At 41.3% G+C, this 23,142-nt stretch overlaps 1 protein-coding gene across 1 annotated transcript in view; it reads left to right on the forward strand.

Annotated features, from left to right (window-relative positions):
* The first annotated feature begins 876 nt into the window (after positions 1-876).
* Positions 877-23,142, forward strand: part of LOC126195257 (tetratricopeptide repeat protein 21B-like) — a 269,874-nt gene continuing 247,608 nt past the window's right edge. Inside the window, exon 1 of the mRNA XM_049933782.1 lies at positions 877-981. The gene's annotated coding sequence lies outside the window, so the exon portion shown is untranslated. The remainder of the gene's footprint in view (positions 982-23,142) is intronic.

Genomic DNA, 23,142 nt, shown 5'->3' on the forward strand with positions numbered 1-23,142 from the left:
AGTTTATTTTACAAAGTCAGTGACCTGCTTCTGATTCACCAGTCCTGTATAGTATATTAATAACTACTTGTGCACATCCAGGATTGTGAAATACACTGCTGGCCACCGTAAATGCAACACCAAGAAAGACAAGAGGTAGCACAACAAAATTTTTTTTTAGATAACATGTTGACCAAGTATCAAATGATTACGTTTACAGACATCTGTGACATGTGGTTCCTGCCAGAATCAGTAGCCAGAGTAGCCGCCATTGTTGGATATCACCGCTGCCACACGTCTCGGCATTGAGTCAAAGAGACGTTGGATGTGTTCCTGGGGTACAGCAGCCCAAGCAGCTTCCACACGTTGCCAAAGATCATCTGGTGTGGCGGCTGGGGATGTAATCTGGGTCACTCGTTGAGCAACCATGGACCATATGTTTTCTATCGGCGAAAGATCCGGAGAGCGAGCCAGCCAAGGAAGCACTTCAATCTGGTTATTGACGAAGAACCTTTGGACAATGCGTGCCACGTGTGGTCGCGCATTATCCTGTTGAAATATGGCTGTGGCCGAGCCCTGAAGGTAAGGAAGGACAACTGGCTCCAGCACCTCAGATATGTAGCGCCGGCTATTTAAAGTACCGGCAATGCGTACTGGAGGCGTGCGAGAGTAATATCCAATACCGCCCCATACCATAATACCCGGTGCAAGACCAGTGTGGCGGTGCATAATGCAGCTATCCAGCATTCTCTCTCCACGGTGTCTCCACACTCGAATCCGACCATCGCGGTGCTGCAGACAGAAGCGTGCTGTAGACCCCAGGCGAGCCGAGCGAAATCGATTGGCACCAAGGTTTGCTGTCCCTAGACTGATGCTGTGAGTTTATTGCCTTTGGAAGGTTACCATGCCAACGAAAGTGAGTGTTGTAAACGCAGTGAAGAGTCAAAGCGGGAATGGTTGTAAACCAGTGGTTTGGTATTGTAACATCCTGAAAATAATACTGTGAGTACGAATTCGTGAGATTCGTACTGTTACGGAACGTGGAGCTTGTATTACGACGTAATACAAGTCGGCTTTTTCAATCTAGATTGCCGGTCAACAATTTACTTCTTACGGAATTCAAACCAATAATATAAGCAGAAACTTCAGTTCCATTTTTTAATGTGTACAGTGTGAATTACTGATTTTCTGTTATTGTAGGCAGTTGTTCTTAATTACTTTGTCCTCTACTCTGTTGTAAATGAAATCTGTTATCCGAGCGAACTTGTGTTCACCAATTGTTAATGACGTTTATGCTTTGAATTGACATTGTGACAATATTCAACGCCCTGTGTGTTTGAGCATGCAAAAGCCTAATTTGGGACCAGCTGTACTTAAAAGGCAACACATTTACGAAATGCTGTTTAGTAGACTTCCACAGTTTTTTACGCAAATGCTACGTACTGCCATCGTGTTCCGATATGCCGCCAGGAGAACTTAGTGTAGCTGTTGTTTTTAACTACAAATTCGCGAATATATGTTCCTCGCAATTACGAACTATGATTCATTCATCTAATACAACAGGGGACTAGAAACACGTAACAGGTGCGCAAAACACATACGTTGATGTTGGAAAATGATTTAGCCTAGAGATATTGTGGCACTGGCTATTAGGATCGGATAAATTGCAAAGAAGTCTTAACAAGAGGTCATTTTGTGAAATGTGCGATGTTTTTATTTATATATATATATATATATATATATATATATATATATATATATATATATATATATATATATATATATAAAGAAAAGTTGTCAGGAAATACGACGTTAGAAAATAAGCATATTACTTATTGATTTTCTGTCAGATAATAATGATGATGGAGAGCATCTAGTGGGGTACGTCTTTAGGTGTGGATTATTGCATGCACTGCTTGAAATCCTGGTGTAACAGCTACTGTGAATAGGTGAATGAAATTGAATGCATGTGTAACACATGAGGCAAAATGAATGACACAACTGAAATGGTTGCTCAAAATTTCAAAGGGAGATTGCAGTAATCATTAAGTCACAAAAACAATTGGTTCTTGCACTGGCTCTGATTGAATTTGTAGCAGAGTCTATCAGAACTATTTCCACATCTCAGAAACTATTACTTCATAAAGAAATCTGTGGAACACAAACGAATGGGAGAGTATTAATATTCTGTGATTATTTGATAAGAATACACTTGAACTATTTTTGTAAAGTACTTAATGACTGTAGTAACATTTAACATATTTTTACAGAAATGGACATAAGCTAGTCACCTATAGTTACAGACCTAGTTTTAGTCTCAGTAAATTTTGTATTTAGATAGTAGCCTACACAGTGCAATAGTCACTTAATTTTCACTGCATAACTTGCTATAGACCTATGCCTTTTTCAATTTCCTTTTATGAAGGATTTTATACTAAGAAGGCAGAGTATTATGTTGCTGTCTTCAGACCAGAGACTGGTTTGATGCACCTCTCCATGCTACTTTATCGTGTGCAAGCTTCTTCATCTTCCAGTATGTACTGCAACCTACATCCTTCTGAATCGCTTAGTGTATTCATCTCTTGCCTCTCACTACAATTTTTACCCTCCACAGTCCCCTCCAATATTAAATTGTTGATCCCTTGATACCCCAGAACATGTAATAACAATCGATCCCTTCTTCTAGTCAAGTTGTGTCACAAATTTCTCTTCTCCCCAATTCTATTCAGTACCTCTTCATTAGTTACACGATCTACCCATCTAATCTTCAGCACTCATCTGTAGCACCACATTTTTGAAAGTTTCTGTTCTCTTCTTGTCCAAACTATTTATCATCCATGTTTCACTTCCATACATGGCTACACTTCATACAAAAACTTTCAGAAACGACTACCAGTCAACAAATTTCTCTTCTTCAGAAACGCTTTTGTTGCCATTGCCAGTCTACATTTTATATCCTCTCTAGTTCGACAGTCATCAATTATTTTCCTCCCCAAATAGCAAAACTCCTCTACTACTTTTAAGTGTCTCGTTTCCTAATCTAAATCCCTCAGCATCACCCAATTTAATTTGACTACATTCCATTATCCTTGCTTTGCTTGTTTGATGTTCATCTTATATCCTTCTTTCAAGACACTGTCCATTCCTTTCAACTTCTCTTCCAGGTCCTTTGCTATCTCTGACAGAATTGCAATGTCATCAGGAAACCTCAAAGCTTTTATTTCTTCTCCATGGATTTTAATTCCTATACCAAATTTTTATTTTGGGCCTTTACTGCTTGCTAAATATATACAGATTGAATATCATCCAGGATAGGCTACAACCCTGTCTCACTCCCTTCCCAACCACTGTTTCCCTTTCATGCCCCTCGACTCTTATAGCTGCCATCTGGTTTGTGTACAAATTGTAAATAGCCTTTTGCTCCCTGTATTTTACCCTTGCCACTTCAGAATTGGAAAGAGAGTGTTCCAGTCAACACTGTCAAAAGCTTCCTCTATGTCTGCAAATGCTAGAAACGTAGATTTGCATTTCCTTAACTTATCTTCGAAGATAAGTCGTAGGGTCAGTATTGCCACACATGTTCCAACATTTCTACGGAATCCAAACTGGTTGTCTCCAAGGTTGACTTCTACCAGTTTTTCCATTTGTCTGTAAAGTATTTGTGACCAGGGGAGAGAATTCCCTTAAGACACCTCAAGCACTGGCTGCAGAATTCGAGGCTTGTGCTGCACAGTCAACTGTAGCCACAGGAACTTATCAACAACTGCCACGGAAATAGGCTTCCTCCCTCTCCCTGCTGCACCACTTTCTTGATCATATTCTTCAGCCCATTTATTGAGATGAGGCCTCTTTGCAACTGTTTCTGTTGGCTATATTCCTGCAATGTAGTGTTGTTGTTGCTGCCATTCTGATAAAACTTTACCAGCAGTGCAGGGTCTTTCTTGTCAAAAGCCATTGCATTTCGTACAAAAACTTCAACCTTCGTAACCTTTTACACCAACAGTCACGACACAAAAGAAATGAACACGTGTCACCAAGCGACAAACAGCATACTGACATCAAAACAGAAAATATTTCATATTCTGCCCACTTATAGTGGCATATTTTCACATGGTGGCAGGAAGTGGAACTATTATTTTTTTGAGCGTACTTCGTGAGCATACCAGTTAGTGAACATACCTACGATGTTTCAGCATCCTGCGGGTGTATACACCCCACACAGCAACACTCAGAATACTGAAACTTTAATTATAACCATCAGGTATGTATGCACTGCTAATGAAGACATTGACAACTTGTTTCACAGTGGACTATTCCATATTTGACCTCAGATCTGTGTCATTTCGGTGGATTGTTTTTCCAGCATGCCAGTCACTAACATCCATCACACATCTCCGTTGGTGGTGATGTCAAAACAAACTCGTTGTAGAATGTTTCTAAATGGGTCTAATTTGAGCAGCTGGCAATGCTGTCTTTTCTAGTGACTGCTCACATTTTGGTGGCACTGTTTCGTTATGTTACAGTATGAAAAAGAGTGTTCAAAAGATCCATGATGTCCCCTTCCCCCTGACAGTGGTAGAGAGAACTGTTGCTTTATTAGGGGAGGAGTTGGGAGAATTACTGGAGAGTGTAGTTTGAAGAAAGATGCAGAGGGAAAATTCTTAAATTTTGCAGGTAACTCCAACCATTACAGCAAACGTATTTTTTAAGGGAGTGAGATGACGTACTTCAGGAGACTGATGTGGAAAGTATACAACAGCTGAAATTTATTGTAATTCGCATAAATACAGAAGTACCAATGTTGACCCAGGCTGTAACTTAATGAAATTGTTTAGTAGGGCGACATTTGAAGTACTAAACTGAAGGTTTACTGCTACAATGCAGAGCCCAAATGACTAAGGAACAACAATGTAAAGTTAACCTACAGAAATTTAAACAGGAGAAATCAGAAAACTGCCACAGATTGAGTTACGAAACAGAAATAGAATATGTTAAGCAACAAGTGTTTGGAACAGGAGAAGAAACTACAAGTTCATAGGCACAGTCATAAAATCATAACAAATGCCGGTAACAGAACAAACACTTAAGCAGTAGTTAGGGTATCAACCACTGCCCACCTTCAAGGTACAGTGATGAGTCATGGATATGAAAATAGGGAATAAAAGAAATTTTCGGCTAGGTTTCAAGCCCTTGTCATGCTTCATAATAGTATGATTTTGCAGAAATATTTTCAGTTCTGAAGTTGTGGCATAACATTTAAGAGTACAAGGGCAGATCCAGTAAGTGTGAATTTAGTGACACCTCCATTGAAAAGAAGGAGAGTGGAGGAATGAGAATATGAGAACATATCCTACATAAAAAGAGAGGAGTATAAGGATGAGTATGTGAAGAAAGGCCTGTGAAGGCTGAAATGAGAGTCCACCTTAAAAGCAAATGAAAACAAACACTCTATCAGCTGCATAATGTATTTCATATTGGCATCTACATCTACTGCCAGGGATTTGAGACCATTCTCAATTTTTTTTCCGAGGCTGGTGAAAGTGGTTAGAACGACTAGCATCATTTGTGGGACCTGAGCACAGATATCAGAACTGATGGGTTTCCTGTCACCTGGAGCTGAGTTGAGGGTTTACACAAGAGGCATAGTCAATTCTGTAATGAGCTAGGCTGTAGATTCCTCAAGATATTGTAACAGATGGAGTTGTATAAGCTCAATGTGGATAGGTCAGGTGTGTGGTGTACATAGAAAACTGCTACTGATGATAGAATGAAAGTGTCATAGGCTTGAGATGCCCATGCAGAAATATGCTGTCAGAGAAACCCATGGAATGTATCTTGGAAAGATAAATTAAACTTCTTAGGAAGTGCAGTGTTTGAGCAACAAGCAAAAACTGTAGAGTTAGTGAGGTTCAAAATGAATACAAGTGGAAACTCAAATGAACAAGAGTAACAATATGAGTGGAGTTAAATTAGTAATCTCACATTTGTAAGGGCCACCAGATTCAGACATACTGGTTGCAAAGTTATTTCGAGATATCACATCCCGATAGCACAGAAATACCTGAGTGGTATCTGTAGTAGTGAATGACTTTACCTTGCCTAGTGTTGAGCGGCAATTATGTGTACATTGCCAATTTTAAGTACAGACTGTCTTTATAAGTAATACTGAATACATTACCATACAACTGCCTAGAACAATGAATCTGACAATCCACATGTGAAAGTAATATTGTAGACATTCTGGCTACAAACAGACCTTATATTTTCAAGTGTTAGCGAAGAGACAGGGATTAGCTAACATGATGCTGTTAGAGAGACACTGGCCACAAAAGACAAAATATTACTCAAGAAATTTTGGAGAGAGTATTTGTTTTGTATAGCTGATAGTCACTAACAACCTAATTAAAAGAAAATATGAGACTGTTAGTTGCAGATCAAGAAATAGAAAAATTGAGGTTGCAGTTCAAACACGTAAAAAATGACACTTTAGATAAATATGCAGCAAGTAAAGTAATAAATGACAGAAAAAGGCCTACCATGGTTTGACTCGTTGTCTGTCATGAGGCAGACTGCAATGCAGCAGAGCTGCTTGCTGTTGTCTCCGGTGGCCACACAGCAGTTAGCATGTTAATGGACCATTCTTATATTTATACTCAGAGTCTATCAAGACATGTGTCAAGAGATTCTAGGAAATGTTCGTATGTACTGTTTGTTCATAATATGTTCACCCTTCATGGAGTGGCTGTCAGGAACTGCAGAAGGCGTGCCTTGCTCCTGCATTAGACTTCCTGAGAGGAAAGGAGAGATGAAGGGAATGCTGCGAAGACTCTTTCATGCCATGCTGGCACCATTATCCGTGTTTTGTACCAACTTGGAAGCAGAGCTGACACATGCAGAAATACTTTCAGCGCTCAGAGAAAAATGACTGTTTTCCAACTAGTGCTGATTTTTTCATCATTGGCAGTGTGAGTAAAAAGGGTCTTAATTTATTGTGGACAAACAGCGAAGTCAGTGAATGGATATCAACCTTATGTCTAATTTGTTATGTGTCAGTCTTGCTGATACTGAATAAAACAGAAAGAAAGCTGAAATATTAAATTCCACATTTTTATTTTCACATGTGGGGAATTACCCCTACATGCACTCACAAATGAAACACACTGGAATAAGCATACTCAATATTGAAAAACAAATAAAAGTGTTCAAACATAGAAGTCACCAGGACCTGATAGGACTCCTATTTGAGTTTACATTGAATTAGCCCATTTATTAGCCTATAGTCTCTCTCTCTCTCTCTCTCTCTCTCTCTCTCTCTCTCTCTCTCTCTCTCTATATATATATATATATATATATATATATATATATATATATATATAGAGGGAAACATTCCACGTGGGAAAAATATATCTAAAAACAAAGATGATGTGACTTACTGAACGAAAGTGCTGGCAGGTCGATAGACGCACAAACAAACACACACACAAAATTCAAGCTTTCGCAACGAACTGTTGCCTCATCAGGAAAGAGGAAAGGAGAGGTAAAGACGAAAGGATGTGGGTTTTAGGGGAGAGGGTAAGGAGTCATTCCAATCCCGGGAGCGGAAAGACTTACCTTAGGGGGAAAAAAGGACGGGTATACACTCGCGCACACACACACACACACATATCCATCCACACATATACAGACACAAGCAGACATCTCACAAGCAGACATATTTAAAGACAAAGAGTTTGGGCAGAGATGTCAGTTGAGGCAGAAGTGAAGAGGCAAAGATGATGTTGAATGACAGGTGAGGTATGAGTGGCGGCAACTTGAAATTAGCGGAGATTGAGGCCTGGTGGGTAACGGGAAGAGAGGATATATTGAAGAGCAAGTTCCCATCTCCGGAGTTCGGATAGGTTGGTGTTGGTGGGAAGTATCCAGATAACCCGGACGGTGTAACACTGTGCCAAGATGTGGTGGCCGTGTACCAAGGCATGTTTAGCCACAGGGTGATCCTCATTACCAACAAACACTGTCTGCCTGTGTCCATTCATGCGAATGGACAGTTTGTTGCTGGTCATTCCCACATAGAATGCATCACAGTGTAGGCAGGCCAGTTGTTAAATCACGTGGGTGCTTTCACACGTGGCTCTGCCTTTGATCGTGTACACCTTCCGGGTTACAGGACTGGAGTAGGTGGTGGTGGGAGGGTGCATGGGACAGGTTTTACACCGGGGGCGGTTACAAGGATAGGAGCCAGAGGGTGGGGAAGGTGGTTTGGGGATTTCATAGGGATGAACTAACAGGTTACGAAGGTTAGGTGGACGGCGGAAAGACACTCTTGGTGGAGTGGGGAGGATTTCATGAAGGATGGATCTCATTTCAGGGCAGGATTTGAGGAAGTCGTATCCCTGCTGGAGAGCCACATTCAGAGTCTGGTCCAGTCCCAGAAAGTATCCTGTCACAAGTGGGGCACTTTTGTGGTTCTTCTGTGGGGGATTCTGGGTTCGAGGGGATGAGGAGGTGGCTCTGGTTATTTGCTTCTGTACCAGGTCGGGAGGGTAGTTGCGAGATGCGAAAGCTGTTGTTAGGTTGTGGGTGTAATGGTTCAGGGATTCCGGACTGGAGCAGATTCGTTTGCCACGAAGACCTAGGCTGTAGGGAAGGGACCGTTTGATGTGGAATGGGTGGCAGCTGTCATAATGGAGGTACTGTTGCTTGTTGGTGGGTTTGATGTGGACGGACGTGTGAAGGTGGCCATTGGACAGGTGGAGGTCAACGTCAAGGAAAGTGGCATGGGATTTGGAGTAGGACCAGGTGAATCTGATGGAACCAAAGGAGTTGAGGTTGGAGAGGAAATTCTGGAGTTCTTCTTCACTGTCAGTCCAGATCATGAAGATGTCATCAATAAATCTGTACCAAACTTTGGGTTGGCAGGCCTGGGTAACCAAGAAGGCTTCCTCTAAGCGATCCATGAATAGGTTGGCGTACGAGGGGGCCATACTGGTACCCATGGCTGTTCCCTTTAATTGTTGGTATGTCTGGCCTTCAAAAGTGAAGAAGTTGTGGGTCAGGATGAAGCTGGCTAAGGTGATGAGGAAAGAGGTTTTAGGTAGGGTGGCAGGTGATCGGCGTGAAAGGAAATGCTCCATCGCAGCGAGGCCCTGGACGTGCGGAATATTTGTGTATAAGGAAGTGGCATCAATGGTTACAAGGATGGTTTCCAGGGGGAACAGATTGGGTAAGGATTCCAGGCGTTCGAGAAAGTGGTTGGTGTCTTTGATGAAGGATGGGAGACTGCATGTAATGGGTTGAAGGTGTTGATCTACGTAGGCAGAGATACGTTCTGTGGGGGCTTGGTAACCAGCTACAATGGGGCGGCCGGGATGATTGGGTTTGTGGATTTTAGGAAGAAGGTAGGGGTGCGGGGTGTCGGTGGTGTCAGGAGGTTGATGGAGTCAGGTGAAAGGTTTTGCAGGGGGCCTAAGGTTCTGAGGATTCCTTGAAGCTCCGCCTGGACATCGGGAATGGGGTTACCTTGGCAAACTTTGTATGTGGTCTTGTCTGAAAGCTGACGCAGTCCCTCAGCCACATACTCCCGACGATCAAGTACCATGGTCATGGAACACTTGTCCGCCGGAAGAATGACGATGGATCGGTCAGCCTTCAGATCACGGATAGCCTGGGTTTCAGCAGTGGTGATGTTGGGAGTAGGATTAAGGTTTTTTAAGAAGGATTGAGATGCAAGGCTGGAAGTCAGAAATTCCTGGAGGGTTTGGAGAGGGTGATTTTGAGGAAGAGGAGGTGGGTCCCGCTGTGACGGAGGACGGAACTGTTCCAGGCAGGGTTCAATTTGGATGGTGTCTTGCGGAGTTGGATCATTAGGAGTAGGATTAGGATCATTTTTCTTCGTGGCAAAGTGATATTTCCAGCAGAGAGTACGAGTGTAGGACAGTAAATCTTTGACGAGGGCTGTTTGGTTGAATCTGGGAGTGGGGCTGAAGGTGAGGCCTTTGGATAGGACAGAGGTTTCGGATTGGGAGAGAGGTTTGGAGGAAAGGTTAACTACTGAATTAGGGTGTTGTGGTTCCAGATTGTGTTGATTGGAATTTTGAGGTTTTGGAGGGAGTAGAGCTGGAAGTGGGAGATTGAGTAGATGGGAGAGACTGGGTTTGTGTGCAATGAGAGGAGGTTGAGGTTTGCTGGAAAGGTTGTGAAGGGTGAGTGAGTTGCCTTTCTGGAGGTGGGAAACCAGGAGATTGGATAGTTTTTTGAGGTGGAGGGTGGCATGCTGTTCTAATTTACGGTTGGCCTGTAGGAGGATGCCTTTCAGACAACACCACATACAAAGTTTGCCAAGGTAACCCCATTTCCGATGTCCAGGCGGAGCTTCAAGGAATGCTCAGAACCTTAGGCCCCCCGCAAAACCTTTCACCTGACTCCATCAACCTCCTGACCCCACCGACACCCCGCACCCCTACCTTCTTCCTAAAATCCACAAACCCAATCATCCCGTCCGCCCCATTGTAGCTGGTTACCAAGCCCCCACAGAACGTATCTCTGCCTACGTAGATCAACACCTTCAACCCATTACATGCAGTCTCCCATCCTTCATCAAAGACACCAACCACTTTCTCGAACGCCTGGAATTCTTACCCAATCTGTTCCCCCCGGAAACCATCCTTGTAACCATTGATGCCACCTCCTTATACACAAATATTCCGCACGTCCAGGGCCTCGCTGCGATGGAGCATTTCCTTTCACGCCGATCACCTGCCACCCTACCTAAAACCTCTTTCCTCATCACCTTAGCCAGCTTCATCCTGACCCACAACTTCTTCACTTTTGAAGGCCAGACATACCAACAATTAAAGGGAACAGCCATGGGTACCAGGATGGCCCCCTCGTACGCCAACCTATTCATGGGTCGCTTAGAGGAAGCCTTCTTGGTTACCCAGGCCTGCCAACCCAAAGTTTGGTACAGATTTATTGATGACATCTTCATGATCTGGACTGACAGTGAAGAAGAACTCCAGAATTTCCTCTCCAACCTCAACTCCTTTGGTTCTATATATATATATATATATATATATATATATATATATATATATATATATATATATATATATATATATATATATATATATAGAGAGAGAGAGAGAGAAACATTCCACGTGGGAAAAATATATCTAAAAAGAAAGATGATGTGACTTACCAAACGAAGTGCTGGCAGGTCGATAGACACACAAACTAACACAAACAAACACACAAAATTCAAGCTTTCGCAACAAACTGTTGCCTCATCAGGAAAGAGGGAAAGACGAAAGGATGTGGGTTTTAAGGGAGAGGGTAAGGAGTCATTCCAATCCCGGGAGCGGAAAGACTGACCTTGAGGGAAAAAAGGACGGGTATACACTCGCACACACACACACACATATCCATCCACACATATACAGACACAAGCAGACATATTTAAAGACAAAGAGTTTGGGCAGAGATGGCAGTCAAGGGAAGAGAGGATATATTGAAGAGCAAGTTCCCATCTCCGAACTCCGGAGATGGGAACTTGCTCTTCAATATATCCTCTTTATATCCTCAATATATCCTCTCTTCCCGTTACCCACCAGGCCTCAATCTCCGCTAATTTCAAGTTGCCGCCACTCATACCTCACCTGTCATTCAACAACATCTTTGCCTCTGCACTTCTGCCTCGACTGCCATCTCTGCCCAAACTCTTTGTCTTTAAATATGTCTGCTTGTGTCTGTATATGTGCGGATGGATATGTGTGTGTGTGTGCGAGTGTATACCCGTCCTTTTTTCCCCCTAAGGTAAGTCTTTCCGCTCCCGGGATTGGAATTACTCCTTACCCTCTCCCTTAAAACCCACATCCTTTCGTCTTTCCCTCTCCTTCTCTCTTTCCTGATGAGGCAACAGTTTGTTGCGAAAGCTTGAATTTTGTGTGTGTGTTTGTGTTTGTTTGTGTGTCTATCGACCTGCCAGCACTTTCGTTCGGTAAGTCACATCATCTTTGTTTTTTTTTATATATATATCTACCTCTACAAATAGTCATGTGACAGAAAAAGTGGACACTCCTGTTTGCAGAAGGAATGAAAGAATTGAGATACAGGATTACAGACTAATATCACTAGTTTGAGTCCGTTGTAGGACACTGCAGCAAATACTGAGGTCGAACAGTTTGAGCAGCACAGAGTGAACATTGAAATAAATTTCGACTTCTTCATTTAAATGTAAGAAGCCTGTTACGTAAGAAAGAGGAGCTTCTTACTATTACAGGAAACAGAAAAATCAAATATTTCTACAGATGTGTTATGCATGGTTCCTAGTTGGTATTACATTACTATAGTAACAATACACACATTAAAAAAGCTTTGCATCAGCACGGTTCCCAGAACTCCTGAAGATAGATGTTGACTGTCAGTATTGTATCACAGACACAGTCCCTCTGACTATTCATAGATGTCACTAAATCCGCACAAAGATGTAAACAACCATGCATGAGCAGTGCCTATTAGACGGAGGGGGTCCGACAGCCGATCAGATCCAGTAATTCCACCAGGAAAGAGGTACACGGCTCATGTTGTCTGTAGTTCAATCATGCCTAGACAGTAAAACCACATTGTTACTTTGTGCCAGGAAAAGCTATCAACAAGAAAAGTGTCCAGGCATCTCGAAGTGAACCAAAGCGATGTTGTTCAGACATAGAGGAGATAAAGAGAGACAGGAACTGTCAATTAGACTCCTCGCTCAGGCCACCCAAGGGCTATTACTGCAGTGGATGACTTCTACCTACGGATTATGCCTTGGAGGAATGCTGACAGCAACGCCACCATGTTGAGTAATGCTTTTCGTGTAGCCACAGGACGTCGGGGCTGCATGATGTGTAACTTCACTCCCAACGTCCATGGCGAGGTCCATCTTTGCAACCGCGACACCATGCAGCGCAGTGCAAATGGACCCAACAACATGCTGAATCGACCGCTCGGGATTGGCATCACGTTCTCTTCACTGACGAGTGTAGCATATGCCTTCAACCAGACAGTCATCAGAGACGTGTTTGGGGGCAATTCCTTAGACACATTGTCCAGTGAGTGCAGCAAGGTAGAGATTCCCTGCTGATTTGGGGTGACATTATGTGGGCCGACGTACGCTGCTGGTGGTCATGGAAGAGACAGTAATGGCTGTACGATATGTGAATGCCATCCTCCGACTGATAGTGCAACCATATCGGCTGCATATTGGAGAGATTTTCGTCTGCATGGACAACAAATTGTGCCCCCATCCTGCACATCTTATGAATGACTTCCTTCAGGATAACGACATCGCTCAACTAGAGTGGCCAGCATGTTCCCCAGACATGAACGCTGTCGAACATGCCTGGGATGGATTGAAAAGGTCTGTTTATGGATGACTCTGAGGGATCTACACCAAATCACCGTTGAGGAGTGGGATAATCTGCGCCAACAGTGCCTTGATGAACTTCTGGGTAGTATGCCACGATGAATACAGGCATGTATCAATGCAAGAGGATGTGCTACTGGGTATTAGAGGTATCGGTGTGTATAGCAATCTGGATCACCACCTCTAAAGGTCTCGCTGTATGGTGGTCCAACAGGCAATGCGTAGTTTTCATGAGCAATAAAAAGGACGAAAATTATGTTTATGTTGATCTCTATTCCAGTTTTCTGTAGAGGTTCTGGAACTCTCGGAACCGAGGTGATGCAAAACTTTTTTTGATGTGTATATAATGAATGGGAGAGTGCAGCAAACCCAAAAATTAGCATAAAGCACCAAGCCATAGAGTTAAGAGAGTACTGCAGTGAACATTTAATTGAATGCTGTGCATTGGTGATAAACTAGGAAACATATAACACAGCTGTTCTGACAGTGTAAAATCCCACACAGGAAATCTTTTAACCTTCATCAGACAATTTGAAAGAGTACAATTCTTAACAGAAAGTCAGTGTATGTGATAATTTCAATATTGATTGATCTTGAGTATTATTGACTGGGCACCGGAACTTTTTTATGTCTAGCTTTGGTTTGTCTCGCACAACATTCTCAACACAAATAGGACATAACACAAAAATGATAGATAATTTATTTTCAAATCCAATTATCATGTACGAAATAGATGTTAACCCTCTAATAAATGGCGTTTGTGGCCATAATGATCAAATTGCAGAGACAAAGAATCCCCTTCAGGAATATTTAGTTGTTGTTGTTGTCTTCAGTCCAGAGACTGGTTTGAGGCAGCTCTCCATGCTACTCTATCCTGTGCAAGCTTCTTCATCTCCCAGTACGTACTGCAACCTACATCCTTCTGAATCGCTTAGTGTATTCATCTCTTGGTCTCCCTGTACGATTTTTACCCTCCACGCTGCCCCCCAGTACTAAATTGGTGATCCTTTGATGCCTCAGAACATGTCCTACCAACCGATCCCTTCTTCTAGTCCAGTTGTGCCACAAATTTCTCTTCTCCCCAATTCTATTCAATACCTCCTCATTAGTTATGTGACCTACCCATCTAATCTTCAGCATTCTTCTGTAGCATCACATTTCGAAAGCTTCTATTCTTTTCTTGTCCAAACTATTTATCGTCATGTTTCACTTCCATACATGGCTACACTCCATACAAATACTTTCAGAAACGACTTCCTGACACTTAAATCAATACTCGATGTTAACAAATTTCTCTTCTTCAGAAACCCTTTCCTTGCCATTGCCAGTCTACATTTTATATCCTCTCTACTTCGGTCATCATCAGTTATTTTGCTCCCCAAATAGCAAAACTCATCTACTACTTTATGTGTCTCATTTCCTAATCTAATTCCCTCAGGATCACCCGACTTAATTCGCCTACATTCCATTATCCTTGTTTTGCTTTTGTTGATGTTCATCTTATATCCTCCTTTCAAGACACTGTCCATTCTGTTCAGCTGCTCTTCCAAGTCCTTTGCTGTCTCTGACATAATTACAGTCTCATCAGCGAACCACAAAGTTTTTATTTCTTCTCCATGGATTTTAATTCCTGCTCCGAATTTGTCTTTTGTTTCCTTTACTGCTTGCTCAATATACAGGTTGAATAACATTGGAGATAGGTTTCCTTAATCTATTTTCTAAGATAAGTCGTAGGGTCAGTATTGCCTCATGCGTTCCAACATTTCTACGGAATCCAAACTGATCTTCACCGATGTCGGCATCTACCAGATTTCCATTCATCTGTAAGGAATTCGTGTTAGTATTTTGCAGCCGTGGCTTATTAAGCTGATAGTTCGGTAATTTTCACACCTGTCAACACCTGCTTTCTTTGGGATTGGAATTATTATATTCTTCTTGAAGTCTGAGGGTATGTCGCCTGTCTCATACATCTTGCTCACCAGATGGTAGAGTTTTGTCAGGGCTGGCTCTCCCAAGGCTATCAGCAGTTCTAATGGAATGTTGTCTACTCTCCGGGCCTTGTTTCGGCTTAGGTCTTTCAGTGCTCTGTCAAACTCTTCACGCAGTATCATATCTCCTATTTCGTTTTCATCTACATTCTTTTCCATTTCCATAATACTGTCCTCAAGTACATCGCCCTTGTACAGACCTTCTATATACTCCTTCCACCTTTCTGCTTTCTCTTCTTTGCTTACAACTGGGTTTCCATCTGAGCTCTTGATATTCATGCAAGTGGTTCTCTTTTTCTCCAAAAGTCTTTTTACTTTTCCCGTAGGCAGTATCTATCTTACCCCTAGTGAGATATGCCTCTACATCCTTACATTTGTCCTCTAGTGATCCCTGCTTAGCCATTTTGCACTTCCTGTCGATCTCATTTTTGAGATGTTTGTATTCCCTTTTGCCTGCTTCATTTACTGCATTTTTATATTTTCTCCTTTCATCAAGTAAGTTCAATATATATTCTGTTACCCAAGGATTTCTACTAGCCCTCGTCTTTTTACCTACTTGATCCTCTGCTGCCTTCACTATTTCATCCCTCAAAGCTACGCATTCTTCTTCTACTGTATTTCTTTCCCCCATTCCTGTCAATTGTTCCCTTATGCTCTCCCTGAAACTCTGTACAACCTCTGGTTCTTTCAGTTTATCCGGGTCCCATCTCCTTAAATTCCCACCTTTTTGCAGTTTCTTCAGTTTTAATCTACAGTTCATAACCACTAGATTGTGGTCAGAGTCCACGTCTGCCCCTGGAAATGTCTTACAATTTGAAACCTGATTTCTAAATCTCTGTTTTACCATTATATAATTTATCTGAAACCTTTGAATATCTCCAGGCGTCTTCCATGTATACAACTTTCTATGATTAAGTTATGTTCTGTGCAGGATTCTACCAGGCGGCTTGCTCTGTCATTCCTTACCCCCATTCCGTATTCACCCACTACATTTCGTTCTCTTCCTTTTCCTACTATCGAATTCCAGTCCCCCATGACTATTAAATTTTCCTCTTGCTTCACTCACTGAATAACTCCTTTTATCTCATCATACGTTTTGTCAATGTCTTTGTCATCTGTGGAGGTAGTTGGCATATGTTGTACTGTAATGTAAAAATGTAATAAACTTGTACTACTGTGCTAGGCGTGGGCTTCGTGTTTATCTTGGCTACAGTAATGTGTTCACTATGCTGTTCGTAGTAGCTTACCTGAAATTCTATATTTTTTTAAATTCATTATTAAGCCTACTCGTGCATTACCCCTATTTGATTTTGTATTTATAACCCTGTATTCACCAGAAGTCTTGTTCCTCCTGCCACTGAACTTCACAAATTCCCACTATATCTAACTTTAACCTATCCATTTCCGTCTTTAAATTTTTTAACCTACCTGACTGATTAAGGGATCTGACATTCCACACTCCGATACGTTGAATGCAAGTTTTCCTAAACTACAAGAGCTGTCCTCTATATGTATTCTGTGGCATTCTAAAGGCATCAAATTCTCAGCCTAGTGTGATATTGGACAACTCCCTGCTGATGAAATCTGCAGGTCTGGGTTGAGTTGGAAGCTAATAATTTGGTTCTGAGTTGGTAAAACGAATGAATGTGAATGCCAAATAAAGGTTCTTCTTGGAACAGGTTGACCTGTAGGAAGCCTAATAGTTATGTTTTCTCCATATTTAACCCACTTCGTCATATTCTGGTTCATATTATTTATATTGTGCATAAACTATGAGAAATGGAAGGCGAATCAGTATGTACACTCATTCAGCTTAATGTTGTCAGTGGAAGGACTGCAATTGTTTTCACTCACATTGTACCCAATTACCATCAGCATGGTACTGGGAAGGGACCACTTCTGTGTGGTGAATTTCTGCAAGTTTCAAAGGGGACTAAATGAATGTGTAGGCCTTGTGTGGGACTTTGGGAAACTTTGTCTTTCATACTCCATAACTTACCCATTCTCCTTTGTAAACAAGTTTAATCTCACTTGCATTTATGGAGGAAACAGGCTTGAAAAGTAGTATATCATGCTGATGACTGCTCTGTAGGAATAAAAGAAAACTCAGAATGAGAAAAAACTAAATGTGGAACCCCCAAGTCTTGGTATTCAGTTTGCTTCTGTTCCAAATCCACATATACAGCTATTCAGTTATGTAAAAGAGCTGTTCCTCAAAACACAGTATGTTGTTAGTTTGTGGAAAATGCAAGACGTGAAACTTCTAGACAGACTAAAACTGTTTGCTGGACTGGGATTCGAACTCGGCACCTATTCCTAGTGTGAGCATATGGTCTACATACTGCGTTAGTTGTACTTGAAGAGGTCAGTTGGTAGGCCATTTACCTGCAAAAGGTAAACATTCAGTGTTTGAGTACCTGTTCAGCAACAGTTTTAATCTGCCAGGAAATTTTGAATCAACTCATGGCAAAATCTAAGATTGAGGCACCACCCATCAGCATTGAGTCCTGACACCGTCAGGATTGCGGACACTCCTATTTCAAGATTAAACAATATGGCAAGTGTGTCGTCATTCATTACACACTCGAACAGACAAAACCAACATGAAAAATATTTAATGGCAGACATAACCAGAAACTAATGGGGCATTCATGAGAATTAGAGGGTTTGGGCAGGGACAAACTAAATATATGGCAATCCTAATATTGAAAATATACTATTGCAAAAATCAAATAAATGAAATCCTCAGCAATCAACAAAACCAGAATAAAAAATACCTGAAAAAGAAAATGTTATTGAAAATTTCACTTGATATATACAGCTTAAATAAAGTCAAAGCTTAAACAGCTTAAATAAAGTCAAGGATACAACAAACACTAAGCTCATGAGCATAAAGCTCCACAATACCCACCAATCACAACCCAACATAATTAGGCCTACCTACAACAGAAAACAAAAATTCATTAAAAATTGCATAAACACCATTTGCGACAAGAAACATAGTTGCACACATAAACACAAATTGTACAGCCAATAAAAAAAAATAAAATGAACAACACATACTTATCAATCAAAGTCAATCGACGCATAAATCTAGCAATCTAGTGTTAGCAAAAATTATATGTCAACAACACAATCCCTTGAATAGCCAGTCTAGACTCCTCAAACCAGAAACCCCTTTGAATGAACGCTATACGTTGTCCCACAGATAGCGTCACATAAACTACTCCCTGGTTGGAGACGCAACAGCTTTCATCAGCCTCATACCTTCATACATATCACTTCACATACTTGGCAATTAAACCAAATGTAGGAATTAATCATGGTCAACGTGTCTCCCATTGTGGTATGAAGGAACCTACTTGTGAAATTCATTGTCATATCCACAACTAAAAGGGGTTGAAACATAAAATTAAATATCCAGTTGTAAACAACACATCACACTAATAATTCCAAACATGAAAACGAATGTATTGTCCATAATTGTCAGTATCAAAATAAGTCATTAACAAACTGGCACAAACTCTACCAGTGTCATATTCATTTACAGCAGACACAAAGTACAAGGAACCACTATCAGCACTCACAGACATTTAGAAACAAACATTCCACACTAGAGTGCACCACCACGTAGTCCAGCACGCCCTCTGCAAATGTAATCTATTTCAAATACCCACATTACACAATACTACACGGCTACTTCACGGAATAAAGCAGACAAATGGTACCACAAACTTCACTTTACTTCAACACATATTCCATTGCTGAGGAAAGATTCACTGGAATCAAGTACATGCCTCAAGTTCCACTCTTGATAACTGCCTTAAATGAAAATCATCGCTTAAGGCATGAGGGTACACAACATAATGGAACCTACTCCATTTAAGAAGAAGATATATGGAGCCTTATCATTTGAAAGTCGCAATGCTTTTTGTTGATCTAAAATTTTGAGAGGCTAATTAGTTTTGTCATTGTGATGCTTGCATTTGGAAGCCCCAGGAAAGTAATTTTTATGTGAGTGAGAACATATTGTGTGGAAGGGGGTTAAAAAATTTGGAGACTCGAATGAGAAAATTAAATATACAGGTGACAATGAACTGTTGTTGTTGTGGTCTTCAGTCCTGAGACTGGTTTGATGCAGCTCTCCATGTTACTCTATCCTGTGCAAGCTTCTTCATCTCCCAGTACCTACTGCAACCTACATCCTTCTGAATCTGCTTAGTGTATTGATCTCTTGGTCTCCCTCTACGATTTTTACCCTCCACGCTGCCCTCCAATGCTAACTTTGTGATCCCTTGATGCCTTAAAACATGTCCTACCAACCGATCCCTTCTTCTAGTCAAGTTGTGCCACAAACTTCTCTTCTCCCCAATCCTATTCAATACCTCCTCATTAGTTACGTGATCTACCCACCTTATCTTCAGCATTCTTCTGTAGCACCACATTTCGAAAGCTTCTATTCTCTTCTTGTCCAAACTGGTTATCGTCCATGTTTCACTTCCATACATGGCTACACTCCATACAAATACTTTCACAAACGACTTCCTGACACTTAAATCAGTACTCGATGTTAACAAATTTCTCTTCTTCAGAAACGATTTCCTTGCCATTGCCAGTCTACATTTTATATCCTCTCTACTTCGACCTTCATCAGTTATTTTACTCCCTAAATAGCAAAACTCCTTTACTACTTTAAGTGTCTCATTTCCTAATCTAATCCCCTCAGCATCACCCGATTTAATTTGACTACATTCCATTATCCTCGTTTTGCTTTTGTTGATATTCATCTTATATCCTCCTTTCAAGACACTGTCCATTCCGTTCAACTGCTCTTCCAAGTCCTTTGCTGTCTCTGACAGAATTACAATGTCATCGGCGAACCTCAAAGTTTTTACTTCTTCTCCATGAATTTTAATACCTACTCCGAATTTTTCTTTTGTTTCCTTTACTGCTTGCTCAATATACAGATTGAATAACATCGGGGAGAGGCTACAACCCTGTCTCACTCCTTTCCCAACCACTGCTTCCCTTTCATGCCCCTCGACTCTTATAACTGCCATCTGGTTTCTGTACAAATTGTAAATAGCCTTTCGCTCCCTGTATTTTACCCCTGCCACCTTCAGAATTTGAAAGAGAGTATTCCAGTTAACGTTGTCAAAAGCTTTCTCTAAGTCTACAAATGCTAGAAATGTAGGTTTGCCTTTTCTTAATCTTTCTTCTAAGATAAGTCGTAAGGTTAGTATTGCCTCTCGTGTTCCAACATTTCTACGGAATCCAAACTGATCTTCCCCGAGGTCCGCTTCTACCAGTTTTTCCATTCGTCTGTAAAGAATTCGCGTTAGTATTTTGCAGCTGTGACTTATTAAACTGATAGTTCGGTAATTTTCACATCTGTCAACACCTGCCTTCTTTGGGATTGGAATTATTATATTCTTCTTGAAGTCTGTGGGTATTTCGCCTGTCTCATACATCTTGCTCACCAGATGGTAGAGTTTTGTCATGACTGGCTCTCCCAAGGCTATCAGTAGTTCTAATGGAATGTTGTCTACTCCCGGGGCCTTGTTTCGACTCAGGTCTTTCAGTGCTCTGTCAAACTCTTCACGCAGTATCTTATCTCCCATTTCATCTTCATCTACATCCTCTTCCATTTCCATAATATTGTCCTCAAGTACATCACCCTTGTATAAACCCTCTATATACTCCTTCCACCTTTCTGCCTTCCCTTCTTTGCTTAGAACTGGGTTACCATCTGAGCTCTTGATATTCATACAAGTGGTTCTCTTCTCTCCAAAGGTCTCTTTAATTTTCCTGTAGGCAGTATCTATCTTACCCCTAGTGAGACAAGCCTCTACATCCTTACATTTGTCCTCTAGCCATCCCTGCTTAGCCATTTTGCACTTTCTGTCGATCTCATTTTTGAGACGTTTGTATTCCCTTTTGCCTGCTTCATTTACTGCATTTTTGTATTTTCTCCTTTCATCAATTAAATTCAATATTTCTTCTGTTACCCAAGGATTTCTATTAGCCCTCGTCTTTTTACCTACTTGATCCTCTGCTGCCTTCACTACTTCATCCCTCAGAGCTACCCATTCTTCTTCTACTGTATTTCTTTCCCCCATTCCTGTCAATTGTTCCCTTATGCTCTCCCTGAAACTCTCTACAACCTCTGGTTCTTTCAGTTTATCCAGGTCCCATCTCCTTAAATTCCCACCTTTTTGCAGTTTCTTTAGTTTCAATCTGCAGTTCATAACCAATAGATTGTGGTCAGAATCCACATCTGCCCCTGGAAATGTCTTACAATTTAAAACCTGGTTCCTAAATCTCTGTCTTACCATTATATAATCTATCTGATACCTATTAGTATCTCCAGGATTCTTCCAGGTATACAACCTTCTTTTATGATTCTTGAACCAAGTGTTAGCTATGATTAAGTTATGCTCTGTGCAAAATTCTACAAGGCGGCTTCCTCTTTCATTTCTTCCCCCCAATCCATATTCACCTACTACGTTTCCTTCTCTCCCTTTTCCTACTGACGAATTCCAGTCACCCATGACTATTAAATTTTCGTCTCCCTTCACTACCTGAATAATTTCTTTTATCTCGTCATACATTTCATCAATTTCTTCATCATCTGCAGAGCTAGTTGGCATATAAACTTGTACTACTGTAGTAGGCATGGGCTTTGTGTCTATCTTGGCCACAATAATGCGTTCACTATGCTGTTTGTAGTAGCTAACCCGCACTCCTATTTTTTTATTCATTATTAAACCTACTCCTGCATTACCTCTATTTGATTTTGTATTTATAACCCTGTAATCACCTGACCAAAAGTCTTGTTCCTCCTGCCACCGAACTTCACTAATTCCCACTATATCTAACTTTAACCTATCCATTTCCCTTTTTAAATTTTCTAACCTACCTGCCCGATTAAGGGATCTGACATTCCACGCTCCGATCCGTAGATTGCCAGTTTTCTTTTTCCTGATAACGACGTCCTCTTGAGTAGTCCCCGCCCGGAGATCCGAATGGGGGACTATTTTACCTCCGGAATATTTTACCCAAGAGGACGCCATCATCATTTAATCATACAGTAAAGCTGCATGTAAAGCTGCATGTCCTCGGGAAAAATTACGGCTGTAGTTTCCCCTTGCTTTCAGCCGTTCGCAGTACCAGCACAGCAAGGCCGTTTTGGTTAATGTTACAAGGCCAGATCAGTCAATCATCCAGACTGTTGCCCCTGCAACTACTGAAAAGGCTGCTGCCCCTCTTCAGGAACCACATGTTTGTCTGGCCTCTCAACAGATACCCCTCCGTTGTGGTTGCACCTACGGTACGGCCATCTGTATCGCTGAGACACGCAAGCCTCTCCACCAACGGCAAGGTCCATGGTTCATGGGGGAAGGACAATGAACTATTTGACTGAAATAAGAAGAACAGAGAGGCTTTCATTCAGGAGACTGATAGATAAGAATTATGTAGTCAGGGAATGCTTTAATAGAATCCAAAGTATTTTGAAAAGGGGAAAAGATTCCATATTTCAGAGAGTTTATCTTAAAATCTAACTCCTGCAGAACTCATGCTACAAGTATCTGAAGGTTAGTTTGAATGCGACAGAGCTCTACTAGTTGTGACCGTATTGAAGGTAGTATACCCTTGTCTAACTTCTACCTTTAAACTGACTTATCCTGTCAGTTACAGAGGGAAGTACTGGCATAGTTTAGTGTCACCTCTAAACTCTGATGCAGTTTGGCATATCTCAAATTTGCAAATCAT

This window comes from Schistocerca nitens, chromosome 7 (genome assembly GCF_023898315.1).
Source record: "Schistocerca nitens isolate TAMUIC-IGC-003100 chromosome 7, iqSchNite1.1, whole genome shotgun sequence".
Classification (NCBI taxonomy): Eukaryota; Metazoa; Arthropoda; class Insecta; order Orthoptera; family Acrididae; genus Schistocerca; species Schistocerca nitens.